Below are 14,646 nucleotides of genomic sequence, written 5' to 3'. Positions count from 1 at the left end.
TATGCCTATGCACAAGCGCTGCTCACACAGCAATCCATGATTAAGTGCATGTGACATAGATGTTCTTACTTTGTTGTAACCATTTGCTAATCTGCATTTGCAAATTCCAGTGAATGTGCTCAAAATTAGAAACAAGCGTATTCAACTATAATCCCCGGGAAACACTACATTGGATAAATTATTGCTCTATTGTTTCAACAGTGTATATTTATTGGAGTGCTATTCTTCACTAACTATTAGCAGGGTACCAGTGCATTTTAATGACTGTGATGCTCCTCACAGATTACAGCCAGAGAATGAAATCAGTGAGCTACCAAAAGCACAACTACAATTAGTCTCTTATTTAATAACCTCAGACGAGGCTTTAACTTATCCCACCCGCAGCTGAGTGCTCTGTTGACACTGAAGGGTTGTATTTATTCTGCTTCCCGTGGTGCACGATCAAGCCTCTCTCCTTAAAGAGGTTGAGTGGAAGATCACCCTTGTTTTCAAGCCAGCCTCCAGCTTGCCACCAAGCACCAGTTTCCAGGCCAGCTGTGGCACACTGGGCTGGCACACAGCACATACCACCTGAAAAACTGTTCCTCAGCTTTTCTGGGGCAAAAACAAAATGTACACCCCGCTCAGATAGCAATTCAGTATTTTAACCAAAAAGCACACCACAAGTCACTTTTGGGCATGCTTTTTGACAAGTAAGTGTCCTAGAGGCAGCTTCCCAGTGTTGTTCATTGATAGACTGAATTAATACTTAGCAAGAAAGCCTCTCCCTCCAGATATATCTCTGAATCTAAATTCCAAGCATTATTGTAACTTTTGAGAGACATCCATCTCTATTAGAGGTCTCCAAACCCAAAAAGAAGTCAGAATCCATTCTGGGGGAGAGGTGCTTGGCAATTACCGGCCAAACAGTTTTTTGGTTACCATCCTAGATAGCAAGTGTAGATTCAGAGGATCAGCAGCACCATGGCTGCAGAGGAAGAGCTGTGCTACCAAAATCCCTCACAGAACCACCAGTCACTGTGTTCACTGTGAGGGGACACATCAGATAAAAACTAACCAGAAAGCTGGTGAAAGGAGACCAGATTTCTTGATGTGCTCACAGAGATCATCTGCTTTTTAGCCAGAGTTCCATCCAACCTAGTAAAATGCTGATCTGTTGTTGCACCTGCAGTTGACGAACTTGCAAAGATACAATTGGTGCTGTGGCTCCATGTGTCTCATTAAATACAAGCTCTGCAGTTCCTATATAGCCCTCTGCTCACTGTAAATACTGTACATATTGAAAATGCATTCAGAGATTCTGAATAATATTTTGTTGTAATTTTTTAACATGCCGCTTCAGAAACCTGCAGTCAATGTCCATGCAGCATGCTCAAGAAAAATCTATGCCACGGTGACCTTACAGCAACTTCATATTTTCTTTCTTTTTTTCCTTTCTTTCTTAGAAAGCTTCTAAAAAGCCACGAGCAGGTGTGCACTGGAGAAACATGCTGCTGCTTTGGTGTTGGATGAGAAGGACACACCACAGCTTTACAGTCATGGTGCCAAACCTGCAGCTTCAGCACTGTTGCACCCAAAGACTTAGGACAATCATCTGATCTGTTAAACAGCATCACACCCCTCACATCAGCTTCATCAGTGTGTGAAGAAGTTTGATCAATCACATTTCTAAAGTGACCTGAGAACCTCAGGTGAAGGGGACCATGTACTTTCGCTGTTCCCTCCCTCCTTTATAACTGCTTATAAAATGATTCATTTGCTTTAAATTGACCTACAGATTTTTGGAACCCTCTATCTACATCCTTGTGTCTACACATGCACATGTCTACACACCACTTATTTGTTTTCTAACTATAAATCTCTCAAGAATCTCACTATTAAGTCTTAAACATGGAGGTTCTGAGCCTTTGGGTAACAGCCCCAAGCTGTGGTTTGCAGAGCACATTTAGAGCAGCACATGAAATGCTTGTTGATGTCTTGAAAGGAGTTGGACAGCAACACAGTGATGGCACCTCATTTCTACCTATTTGGACCTCTCACCAGCTCATTACACAACGAAGTAACATAAAGGGAATTTTAGTGTCGTTCAGTTGGTGGGAACCAGAAGAAAGCCAGCTAACAAGTTCTGACAGGCACTTTAATGTATAGCACATATTGCAAAAAGGTCTGTGGTGTCCTCAAGTTCAGTCTCCTGTGGCAAAGTTGCTCCGTGAATACAAATTATTTTATCCAGAAAAAATAAAATTGTCCTTAAATAATGTACTTAGGTATGCTTTGAATATTTAAAAAAATAACATAATACTGGATCCCCGCAGATACTTTTAGACAGTAATTCCATTTTGTAGTCATCACTGGTATAACCTACTGTCCTCCTCACAGCTCATTACAGCTAAGGCCAGCTTCACACATTTGCATGCTCATCTAGTTGTAGTTATTATAGCACAGGTGTTTGTAACCCAGTGTAGAACAAGCTGTAGTGTTGATATAGTAACAGCAGCGTAAACATGCCCTACTTTTGCACAACATAGTGCTGGCCTACATGGTAGCGTGACTGCATAATAAGCTGCAATATCTAGGTATACTATTAACTCCATGCTAATTACTGCACGTTCACATAGGGTGAGGTAGCTTACTCTTATGCAAAACAGAGCAAACCACACAAATGCACTCATGTTGCTTGCTAAGGCTACACCTAGTAGTCTCACCAGTAAAACTCCTTTAAAACTCCTTTCTTCTCCATTCGGAAAGTTGGTTTTACTGTTCTACAGTATTTTCAATGGTTTCATGTATCATTCCCTGTTGAAGTCCAGGACTCGCATGGTTTGGTGGAAAAGAATAGGTCTTATTACTCTGAGTTTTATTTTGGTTTTAAATAACCACTGTAAGGATAAATTGCCTCAAAAAATACCTCCAAATCGTTAGAAATACTTCCTAACCTTGCCATAAAGATTTCTTTTACCACTGCAGCCTTAATGAGAATGTTTCCCTTAAGAATTGTGGAGAGTTTTATGAGAAAGCAACAGCAAAACAGTGAGAAACCTTGGCAACATTGAGGAAAAAAAAAATCAATAAAAGGAAAAAATACTTTCTCAGATAAAAGGCCAATACCAACTTTTAAGATGACCAAACTCTAATATCCTCTCATTTGAAAGTTTAATTTGTTTTCTGTACTATTTTTATCTCACTGAACTGCTATTATGTGAAGTACAGAAAAAAAGGTCTTTTACTTAGAAGAATTCTTGTCTAGCTTTCTCCTAAATATGATATTCTTGGGAAAACAGGATATCACTTTAATAGATGGAAAGAACAGTCCACAGCCACAATACACAAAACCTGATCTAAAGCCCCAGCTAAGCCACCGCTTCACATATGCCTGGTTTTAACCACATGATGTATTTCCTAAATGCCACCGATTCCCATCAAACACCTCAAAGAACGTAAAGTGAAGCATCAGTTTGAGTCCCCTGCCAAACCTATGCCAAGCATACCATCATATAACCTCAGCCTACCTCCAAAAACACAAGAGCAAATACAGCATTGCAAGGAACAGCAATGAAGGCATAACCCTAAAAATGGTGAGAAGCCGTCACAGGCATAAAGAAAGCAGTGTATTTTCAGTGAAAATCCCAACATTTTAAACAAATTTCTGTGAAAATTCCTATTTAGTGAAATAGCATTGTTTCCTCTCAAAAACTAAACTCTTCTGTGCAAAAAATGTCAAGCCTTTAGCCGATTGACAGTTCTGGGAAGGGACAGGGAAAAACATTCAAAGGTCATTTACTAGTTAACTCATGGATTTATCACTCAACTAAACCATTTCAAAAACCATTCTTAAAAAAAATCCTCATGTTCAATTATACATTTCAAAATTTGGTGACTGCCACAGTTATATGGCGCTTTTTTTTTAAAAAAAAAAAAAGCAAATAACATTTGTCTTGAGTACTGATTCCTCTCGTGTATTAAAGAACAAGTTGTTCTTGAAGCAGCAAGAAGGTGGAACTATCTAAAAAACAGAAAAAAAAGCATCAACATTAAAGATTGAAACTCCTTAAATTGTATTTTATTGTGAGCTTTATTCACAGTAATATCTTTCAAAAGGATAGTGTCTCATCTTCTATAGCAAGGATGTCAAACTCATTTTCACCAGGGGCCACGTCAGCTTCACGGTTGCCTTCAAAGAGCCAAATGTAATTTTAGGACTGTATCAATGTAACTACTCCTACATTGATACAGTCCTAAAATTACATTCAGCCTTTTGAAGGCAACTGCAAGGCTGACATGGCCCCAGTGAAAATGAGTTTGACACCCCTGCTCTACAGCCATGGGCTTCCCACTGAAGAAGCTGAAGAATTATGCATGGCAGTGATTCTTCCAATGTTCTCAGCATCTTGACTGAGACCACCATCTTTTTCTACATCAGAGATATAATGTGGCATAAAATACTGATGTCTTCCAAGATGCGCTAAATAAATAAGTAGTCCTACAAGGAGACCCACACTTTATCAGACCCTAAATATGGCCAGGTAATCGCTATAAGGAAAGAAGCAGAACTACAACTGCTTTACAGTTTTCTACAACTGCCATATCAGGCCTGATACTGTATTTGTAGTGGAAGCCAATTAACTGAAAAAAGCCAAAGTCTTACCTTCTGATCCCCTAGTATGCATACTGACAAGTCCATTTGAGATATATACCAATAGTTATGATGTACACTGTTCCACAGATCTTTGAAGAAAATTTATCTATTTATGTGCAGAAAAGTACTTTTTGAAGTCAATTTAAGGACAAATATGTATTTGGAGGTCCTAAAGTGCTTTACAGACTGAACTATATAAGCAGGGAACATTTTGCCAGCCACTGAATTCAGGTATCTACCTCAAGCATGGAAGACAGCAACCATTTAATATAACACCACAATGCCATGTCTGAATTGGGGATATGAGAGAAGATAAAAAAGTAGCTATAACTTAAACTAATTGCTCACACTCTGGCCAACACAACATAATTTACATTCCTTCTACTAGAAAAACCTACATATATTTAATGAAATGGCCACAGTCTCAACATGATGCCTCACTGAGAAAGTTACCATCTTCTCCATCCAGTGTCCCTCCCCATTCCCATCACTGGCTATTTCATGGATTCAGAAACTGACTCCAAGGAAAAATACCACTCACTAATTACCACGGAGTGGTGTTCATTCAGCACTTCAGTTTTCCTTGGAGGCTTCTTACCCAAACACTAACCCTCAACCAAACCAGCCTCAGCTGTTTCAACATTCTCTTTTTCTTTTTATTTTAATATGTAGACAAAAAAGAAGAATCAGACCAGTTGCAGTCAGGCTTCTTGGCAATTTAACATTTTTAACCAAAGTAATTTATAAATTATGCAAGTGGAATATTTATTTATGTGAAGAATTTTGTGGGTTTTTTTAAAGGTGGGATTGGAACTGCTTTTATATAGCAACTGAGAAATCTCTGAATGTTGTCTTGTTCATGCTAGCAGCAGCTCTGCAGAACAATTTTGCTTTTGTTGAGGGCATATGTACATTTTAATTAACTATTTCAATTATGAGACAGTTTCTTACTGTTCTATGTGAACTGAAAATGGTTCGGGTGTTAGTTTTTGATCTGTCCTAATATAAAAGATAGTGTAATTTAAACATAACAAACCCGGAGCGTTCTCCTCTCTGCAGTAGAGGGGAAAGACACACAGCGGGAACTAAAGGAGGACTTGAAAGGAGCCGTGCTGGCCGCCGAGCAGGGTCCCCCCATTTGCACACCAAAGGTACCAGACATCTGGGGGAGCGTCTGTGCAGAGCCCGCGCTGAGGGAATTCTCCCCCAGCCAGAAACGGGGCTTCCAGCCCTTTTATGCTGCTCCGGCCTGTTTACCCACCACGAAGGGGTCAGAGCACAGGAAGAAATCTTAACCCGATGTTTGAGGCTGAGAATGCTGCAAAGAGAAGGACCCAGCCACATGTGGGACTGGGTCATTGGCGGCAACTCAGTAATGGGCGCGGATACAAACCCCAGAAGTAGAACAAAAAGTCCACCTCAGCTCAGCTGCTCCTGCTTGAATCCTACTTTGGGACTGAAGCCACAGTGGAGAAGTGCTCTGAGACATTAGAGCAGGCATCACAGAAATGCTAAGTATTTTTTTTCCAGGTTATTTTTAGATTACTGAAGAGCAAGATGTTTCACCCCTGCCACATACATTGTATTTTCCACACATGCATCAATAATGCGGTCAGATAAGTATGGTCATACGTGAACATTCTCACTCAAAGCAAACACAATGTTATATTATCATTTTTCTGGACATTCTTTGGAGACGCTTCCTCCTCTTCCCCAGCTGACCACCGCATCACCACACAGCCTCACAGAGCAGCCGTGCTGGGACATCCTCCAACACTGGGCACTCCGGAGTGTAAAATCAAGTGGAGAAAGGAGGAGAATACAGAAAGATGAAGGGACTGAGAGGAAGGAAACTACCAAATATCACAGTCCCGACAAGCCATTACTTTTCTCTGGGATCAGCTATTTCAGGGGTGTCAAACTCATTTTCACCACGGCCACATCAGCCTTGTGGTTGCCTTCAAAGGGCTGAATGTAATTTTATGACTGACTGTATAAATGTAGGAATAGTTGATGTGGCCCCCAGTGAAAATGAGTTTTACCCCTCTAGCTAGAGGGGTAATACTTTTCCAACTCCATGCCTAACAATAATAGCAAATTAGTAAATGCAGTAGAACAATTAATACCGAATAGATTCCTTACAAGCACAACTTTGAATATTTCACTCTAAAGCTCTAAGTAGATACTAAATGACACTTTTGTAAAATACTGTTTTGCCTAGACCGAGAACAAGAGTTGTGTCCAGATATGTAAGACTGGGGGACTATTTTAAACTGCAGCGTATTAGCAGGAGAGCTGGCCAAATGCTACAGCATTGGCGATTTTTTTAAAGAAGTAGCATTGTGATAAAATTTATCTGCTGTAAAACCAGTTTAAAAATTCCAAGTACACTTTTTTTAATGGAATTCCAGCTCCATTGTACCAGGTAACACGTCTTAGTGAAACAAAGCATTCCTGTTTTTCAGCCAACTAATAATCAGGTTGCATTTGGTACTCCTTCATGGAAAAGAATAATTGCTATTAAAGGAACATTGCAATTAAATCACTAGGGCTAAATTGCCACATCCTCCCAGTTAGCTTTAGGAGTGGGTTTTTTGTGATGCAATCGCCACCATAATTTCTTCACAAAGATTCTCTTGCAATGTGTCACAGGGGGGAGAAGGCAAAGGTTTGCTCTCTACCTCTGTTCAAAAGCTGCTCCTAAACCTAGAGGAACTTTTAGATTATGGGAAACCAACAATCTCAGTTCAGAGACCCTAGATTGCCACACGCAACCTGAGCCATCCTGGCCACGATCTGCCCTGTTTTCATTAGGATGGAAGGTGCCTACAAAAATGAATGTGGTTGCAAATGTATCACCTTTTCAGTTAAGCTTTTCCAGTTGGAAGGTGCAAGTTACTCACATCTCAGCTCCATCTCCAGGCTGTAATCACAGGCACGTATTGTAGAAGCTTCTACAGCAAGTCATCCGGGAGTATCACAACCAAGGTATTCCAGCTGCAGTTCTGAAAGCAGGCGTTGAGATCTTCATGTAGACGCACAGATCTCAGAAGCACGATCTGGCCCCCGGACATGATAGGTTTCCTATAAAGAACAGAGTTACTATAATCCCTCTCTTGTCATGAAATATTCAATTTTCTTTTCCATTCTTAGGAAATAAAATGCTAAATTACCCAGTTTAGTAGGTCAATGTCAAAACTTATGATGAAAAAGAATCTTCCTAAGAGAGTTTCTTAAAACCTGTATAATCAGGTTGGTAATGCTGCCCACAGGGAAAACCCATTAGCAGAAATCTCTAACACATTTCTAAAAGCTAAACCTAAGTGGATTGTGGGTGTGCCTAACTGTTTGCTATATTGCAAGCAGCCCAATTCCTCCAGAAGCGTTGCTACATCTCAGTGCATTGGTTTCCCTCTGCTCATCCTTGCTGCAGAAATCTGCTAATGCAGCCAGTAGGCAGACTTTTGAAGACGAAGAAAGTGGTTTTCATCTTCCTCACTTAACCGGGAGAAATTTTGTAGCCGTTTTAAAGGGTTAAACTCTACTCCTGAACTTCAATACACAGAAATTCTATGCACACTCCTTTTAGAGTACTCTTCCTTCCTTCCTATCCACTAACACAATAGGGAAAGCTTTGTTATCATTAATCATCTTCAGAACCCTGGGGATTCTCTGAGGACAAGCGCTGCTGCAGCCTCGCTGGAAAAACCCACGCAGACACGCACCAAACTTTCTGTTCGAGTTCACCCGTGCAGATTTTCATTAGTGACTGGATTTATAAACTGTGGATATGGTTAACGGTTCATCTAAAGTCAAAGGAACTAAATCTTTGATAATTATCACTGGAATCGATAGTTTCAAATAAAGGATTTGGAGGGGTTTTTTTTCCCCTGTGTCATGAAGATCTGTAATCTGAAGAGGCAGGAAAAGACGGATTTTTCGGCATAAAACCAAATAGTGTCTTGCACTGCACAAAACATCACTAGATATTAGGAAAGGGAAGATAAGCAGTTTGAACAGAGATTGAAATGTATCAAAAATGATCCATTTTTGAGAAAGAATGATTGTGCCTTAACAGAGAACCATTTATCCAGACTAAATACTTTAAATATAGTAAGTACTGTATGAGTTTAACAGCAATTATTTGGCTAATTCATCTTGTCAGCCTCCTAACAGACAGCCCCCGAAAAAAAGCAGCCTGTCTTGTAATTTCTGGAGACTTTGAAGGAAAAGGATATCCTGTAGAAATTAGAGAAAAGCAACATGGCTGAGAAAACACTTGTAAATAAGTCATCAACATTCTGATTAGATCTCTAACTCCTTGATCTAAATGTCTTGGGCTTTTTTCATGTGTTCTGCTACATAAAACTAGTTTTAAAAAAATACATTCAGCACAGAAAAAATAAAGACAACAAACATAGTCCTGATTTCTCAAACAGGCTTTTAATCTGCAGGTGCAAATTCTCCACTTATTTATAGCTGTTTCCTCAATTTAATGCCTGCTTTTCATAAAAGTACAGTGCTAGAACTAGTAGATCCAATTGCCTGTCTGAAGCTGGAAGATACGAGGCTCAGATGTGGAGAAGCGAGTTTTAAAAACTCTTCAGACAACACTCCTGAATTCCCCAAACAATCCAGCAATGCAATTCTTTGACTAAAAATAAACCAACAGCTTCTGACAGAGAGTCCAATTCCAGCGGCCCCAGTGCCATACAGATCGTACAGGGCATTTGTGCTTAAAACTACGTGAACACTAAGTAGGTGTGCAAGTGCATGTCAAGTTAAATGTCCCTAACAACCCACAAAATGATTATTTTTATGCATAATTGCAGTAACTATGCATGCAGGTTAAGTCCATAGCATTGATTTTACATGCCTACCCTTGTGCTGCTACAATATTGATAATTTGAATCTGGTTTATTCTCATTGTTTGTGCAGCCAGAAAGATGCTGTGAGTGTGTACACAGTGGGTTGTGAGCTGAGACTTTGCGTCTTGCTCCACAGAAGTTGCAATCTAAACAAAAAAACTGTGCACAGGAGAGTAGGTTGGTCTTCACTCCACTGAGAAACAGAAGGGAGGAAGCAAGAGATGACAGGAACAGTAAAGCAGAGGGGTTGGGCAGAGAGGAACAGAAATAACCAGGCATATGACATGAAAGTTCAGAGCAAAGGTAAAGACCTGGGGCTTGGAGACTTCAGGAGGTACATAGATGTGCAGCACACTGCAAGGCTGTGAACAGTGGGACTGTGGGCATGTTTTATGTAAGATTTCCGTTTATAAAAAGGGATGATTTTCAGTGTTTCCTTAATTCAGAAGAACATTGAGAAGTTAAATACAATAATGAAGAAGATATGGTGACCAAATAGTGTAAATAGTAACCAAAGCTGTGAATATATCTAAGGCAGGTGAAGATAGGATCTGGCAGGCTAGGATAAGATATCTGACTAGAATGCGGTGAGAGATGCTAAACGATTAACAAATTATCTCCCTTTTACCCCAGACTATGTCTGTTCCCTCACCTACTGAGACCCTCTCCAAAGCAAACAGGCTATATGGCCGCAGTACTCTTTGGGAGTAGGGCTTGGGTAGGGCTTCGGAACAGACACGTCTGGGATGGGTGGTCTCATCAAGCTCAGTATCCTTACCCGGGTGTCTTTTATCTACCAGCCCCCATGTTGTGGATCCTGTTCTCCCAGATGCTTTATCCCATCATTTAAATGCTGCTTTAGACAACTTTTTTTTTCCTCCTTTTGATTGATGTCCAGCCCAGCACATTATCCCTTCCTTTAAATTGATGTCACTTTCTGTAAGAGCCTAAGCATTACTCTGAATTGTGTTTTAATTGCTATTTATATGTCCCTCAAGTGTGCAGAACCATGAATTGTTCAGCAAAGGCCAGGACATTTTATAAATAAAATCCTCACTTGCTACTGAGAATGATAACATTAGCCGGCAGCATCTGGATACATTTTCAAAGTGAAGATTTTACTTTTACAAGACAAGGCTAAAAACACAGATGGCATAAGCTAGTGTGAAACCTGCAGAAAGCTTTTTTCTCCCCTGTTCTTCGAATACCATCGTAAGTCAGTGAGTAGGAGGAAAGTTAAAGCTTACATACATCCCAGCATGCCAACCCATGCCCTACTGAGATACTTGACTGTCTAGTGCTTCTAAGCAGCTGGAAAAATGTCAAACTGTCATCACTGATTAAAATGGGATTTTATAGAAAGCATCACACATATTGTCAGAATTCTAGTCTTATTTCTCATGACGGAAATACAAAAAGTCGCTAATTTGGCTTCAAAACAGATTTTCCTCACGTTTCTCTCTGTATTCTACTGGTATCTAGCCAAGTCTCTACATATCCAGTAATTATGGGATCTACCTTGTTTTGGAGAGTAGAGGATTTACCCACCATGATTTTTCACTGTAAAGCCTGTACTTCTCCTAAACAGCCTGGAATCACACAGATGTCTGCACATCAGCAGTTCTGCCAGTTGCTGTCTCCCAGCTCATTCCTGAGCCCTTGAGCAGAGCTGATGCAGGTGATTTTGATCTCCGTGGCTCACCTGCAGTTCCCTGCCTTCCCCTCCCTCAGCTAAGGCAGGAACTAACTCTCTTGTAGCAAACACCTTGGTGGAGATAAGAGGGCTGCGTTACCAAGGACATACTGTATTAGCCTTTACTATTTGGTGCAGACTTTTGGATTGACATCCCAGAGTCACTTGACTTTCATCTCCTCTTGACATCATGAGCTCTACCATTAAAGTTCTCTAACCTTGAGAGAAAGTGTGAAAATGATACTGTTTCACCTGTACTCCCTATTAGGTGTCAAACTTTGTGAGCTGTGTGTAATCCTTTCCTATGTGTGTCCAAAGACAGCATCAGGAACTCCTGATGATATTCACTCATCAAAACCTCCATAAGACCTAGAAGATACTTGGTGCTGAACATGGAAAGGGGAAGTCTGAGAGTCAACACCAGGTAGGAAATGGCACCTTCTCCCAGTGGTGTAAAGGAGGGGAACAACTAAAGTTTCTGCACCCCAGATCAATGCTGTACCAACAACCTAAGACCAAGTTGACCATGTTGGGGCAACCAAACCCTACCAGTAATGCAAGGGAGAGGCTGAGTGATACTCCACACAGCAACCACCATGGGGCTACCCTGCTCTGGCCCACGCTCACTGTCACACAGCTGCCAGCAGCAGATGCCCTCTGTAATGGTGTCTTGTTAAAGGATTAATCACTCACAGGTTCAGCAAGTTCAGCGCTCCTCAGTATCACCAAAGACAGCAGTAAGCCCCACTCTGCACGTGACATGCAGTTTTTTGAGGTAAAGACACGCTGGCATTGCAGAGGCTGCAGCAGGCACCTTCCTCGTCCTTGAGTGACCATGGGCCTTCCCCAGCTGCAGCCCCACCAGCCCAGGCTCAGCAGCATCCTCCCTGGGGCATGGGCACAGCAACAGCCCCTTCTGTGTCAGGTCAGGCTTTGCTGCTGACAGAAGCTCCATGGCCTCTGATGTGTCACCAGGCCAGGGGGCAGAGAGGATCGGGGACCCAGAGACACAGCCCCAGGCAGAGCCCTACAGGAGGCACCCAGGACAGACACCAGCAGCACTGAGCAGCTTGGCCTGGGCCAGCACTTAAATACCCTCAGGCAGGGCTGGGACTGGCCAGAGGGTGGGACGGATTGATGGAGAGGAGCTTGCTCTCTGTGGGGAATTGGTTGGCAGTGGGGCAGCATGGGCTGGGTGGGGCCCTCTACAACCTAGTGGGAGCCCCATGAGGTGACCATCACACCAATGCAGTCACTGTCCACATGGGGTGAGCATCACCACCAGTGCAATCAACAGCAACATGGCGTGGCCCCCACCCCAATGTCAACAGCCCCACAGGGTGAGCATCACCCCAGTGCAGTCAACAGCCCCACAGGGTGACTCCTACCCCAATGTCACCAGCACCATGGGGTGACCATCACCCCAGTGCAGTCAACAGCCCCATGGGGTGACCATCACCCCATTGCAGTCACCAGTCCTGTGGAGTGACCTCCACCCTCCCATCCAATGCACACTAGGGTGATTCCAGGTGTCCCACCTGGGGCAGGCACTCCCAGCCCCATGCTTGGTCACCACTGAGGCCACACAGCAGGGACACGGTGCCAGGAGTGGCTTCTCACTGCTCAGCTATGCACATGCTGTAGCTGTTCCAAGACAGCCCACCCAACCAATCCCATGGTGAGGTGGCACCATTGACCTTGTCTTGAATGTAGTGAGGATGTTGGTGGGAGATAACAGCAAAGCAAGTTCAACTACGATGAGCTGGATATTGAGCCAGACTTTTCAGATCACATTTTGCCCTTATAAAGCTGCCTCACCTGCACTGATGGCCTAGACCAGGTGCCTAAATCTTCTAAGAGCTGTCCTCTTTGTGCTTCCCTGAGCTCCCGGTGAGTTCCTGAGCAGGGACCTCCCAGGGATGCCACTGCCAGCTCCCTGCTGTTCTGCCAAGCTGAACCGTACTCAGGAGTCCCAGGAGGATGGTCTGCCCGCCCCAGAACAGATCCCCTGCAATCCCCCACACTTACGGCTCTACAGAGGATCCCTATTTTAACACAGTTCACAAGCCTGACAGTGCATTGAGCTCACCCTGAGTGATGTGAAATGGAAACAAACCTGGATTGCTGGTTCCTCCACTGACACTTACACTGGGAGGTCCTGGAAATATCATCAACTCATCTTGGATTAAATGGGGCCAGCTGGTAAGGGCGCAACAGACAGAGCATCACAAAAGTATAAGCTCTATCATAGCAATTATTATTCTTTTTAGTCAGTCACTGCATCACCCTGAGTGACAGGGGAAAATAAAATGTCCTTGTTGCAAACCCTTCCAAACAGAACAAAATGGTGTAAACACAGCATGCCTTCAACCCTCTGCACCAGTGGTTAAACCTCAGCCTAACCCAGGTCTCTGGACAAAATAGAAGGTTAAAAAGTTAATTTTTCTCACCCAGACAGCACTGGGTTGTTTTTAACCTCTCCTGAGACAGGCTGCAATAAAGTGAAGGTGCAAAGAGAAAAAGCTGCAGACTGAGCATTTCTCCAAACAAATAATCACAATAAATTTGTCACAGAAAGAATGCTTGAAATACCAGAACCTGTTGTAAACAAAGAATTTCCAAATATAATAACTGGAAAGATGATGCACAACCCCTTAAAGCAAGCACACCAATTGCAATGTAAAGTGAGAACTTTAAACTTGTAAGAAGCTTTTGTTCCGTACCAGCACTGATCCCACTGGATCAGTAAGACATGGGCAATGTTGTAGTCCCAGCCCATCCCAAGGAGTCTGAGCTAAAGCTGAAGCTTCATATGCACAACCACACTCCCAGTTCAATGAGTGCTTCCCACAAAAGACACCTGCACCGAATTTTGGAGAGATTTCAGTGGTATCCAGCCCTGCACAGCCCCTGCACATCATGCAGGGTGTTAGACACAATATTTTTAGTGGGTTCAGTCCACCAAGGTGGTAGTTCCATAAGACAGCTCAAGTGCTTTGCTAAGCTGAGGTCCATGGCAGCATGCACAAGGTCCTGCTGCCCAGCCCAGTCTCTGCAGAAATAGCCAGAAGAATTTGAGGCCACACTTGGATATGCTGGGTCACACTCAGCCAAAGATGATTCCCTGGCATCAGAGGGGTCTTTCAGGAAGGTGAGGTGCTGTTCAGGGGGATTAGGGGCACTAATTTGTGGCAGGGTTATTTTCAGTCTAAAAGTGGATTTTTAAATCTGTGGTTCAAGTTTTAAGGCTCAGTCGAAAACCTTCAAATAAACACAGTGCAGATAGTGCTCTGTCCCCATAAACATGGCCCTTCACAGAGATTTTTTACCCAATACGTCAAATTGACCTTATGCACTAATCAAAATATCAGCATATAAAGCTTCTTGCTCATATTTTCCTAAACTCTACACCTTTAGCACATTTGCTGATACTGAAGTATTAACCAACC

At 42.5% G+C, this 14,646-nt stretch overlaps 1 protein-coding gene across 1 annotated transcript in view; it reads right to left on the bottom strand.

Annotated features, from left to right (window-relative positions):
- FTO (FTO alpha-ketoglutarate dependent dioxygenase) overlaps positions 1-14,646 on the bottom strand; it is a 431,926-nt gene that overhangs the window by 58,257 nt on the left and 359,023 nt on the right. The window contains exon 25 of the mRNA XM_065028667.1: positions 7,540-7,720. The gene's annotated coding sequence lies outside the window, so the exon portion shown is untranslated. The remainder of the gene's footprint in view (positions 1-7,539; positions 7,721-14,646) is intronic.

Source organism: Columba livia, chromosome 13 (assembly GCF_036013475.1).
Source record: "Columba livia isolate bColLiv1 breed racing homer chromosome 13, bColLiv1.pat.W.v2, whole genome shotgun sequence".
NCBI classification, from domain to species: domain Eukaryota; kingdom Metazoa; phylum Chordata; class Aves; order Columbiformes; family Columbidae; genus Columba; species Columba livia.
This window is presented reverse-complemented; position numbering and strand designations above follow the sequence as displayed.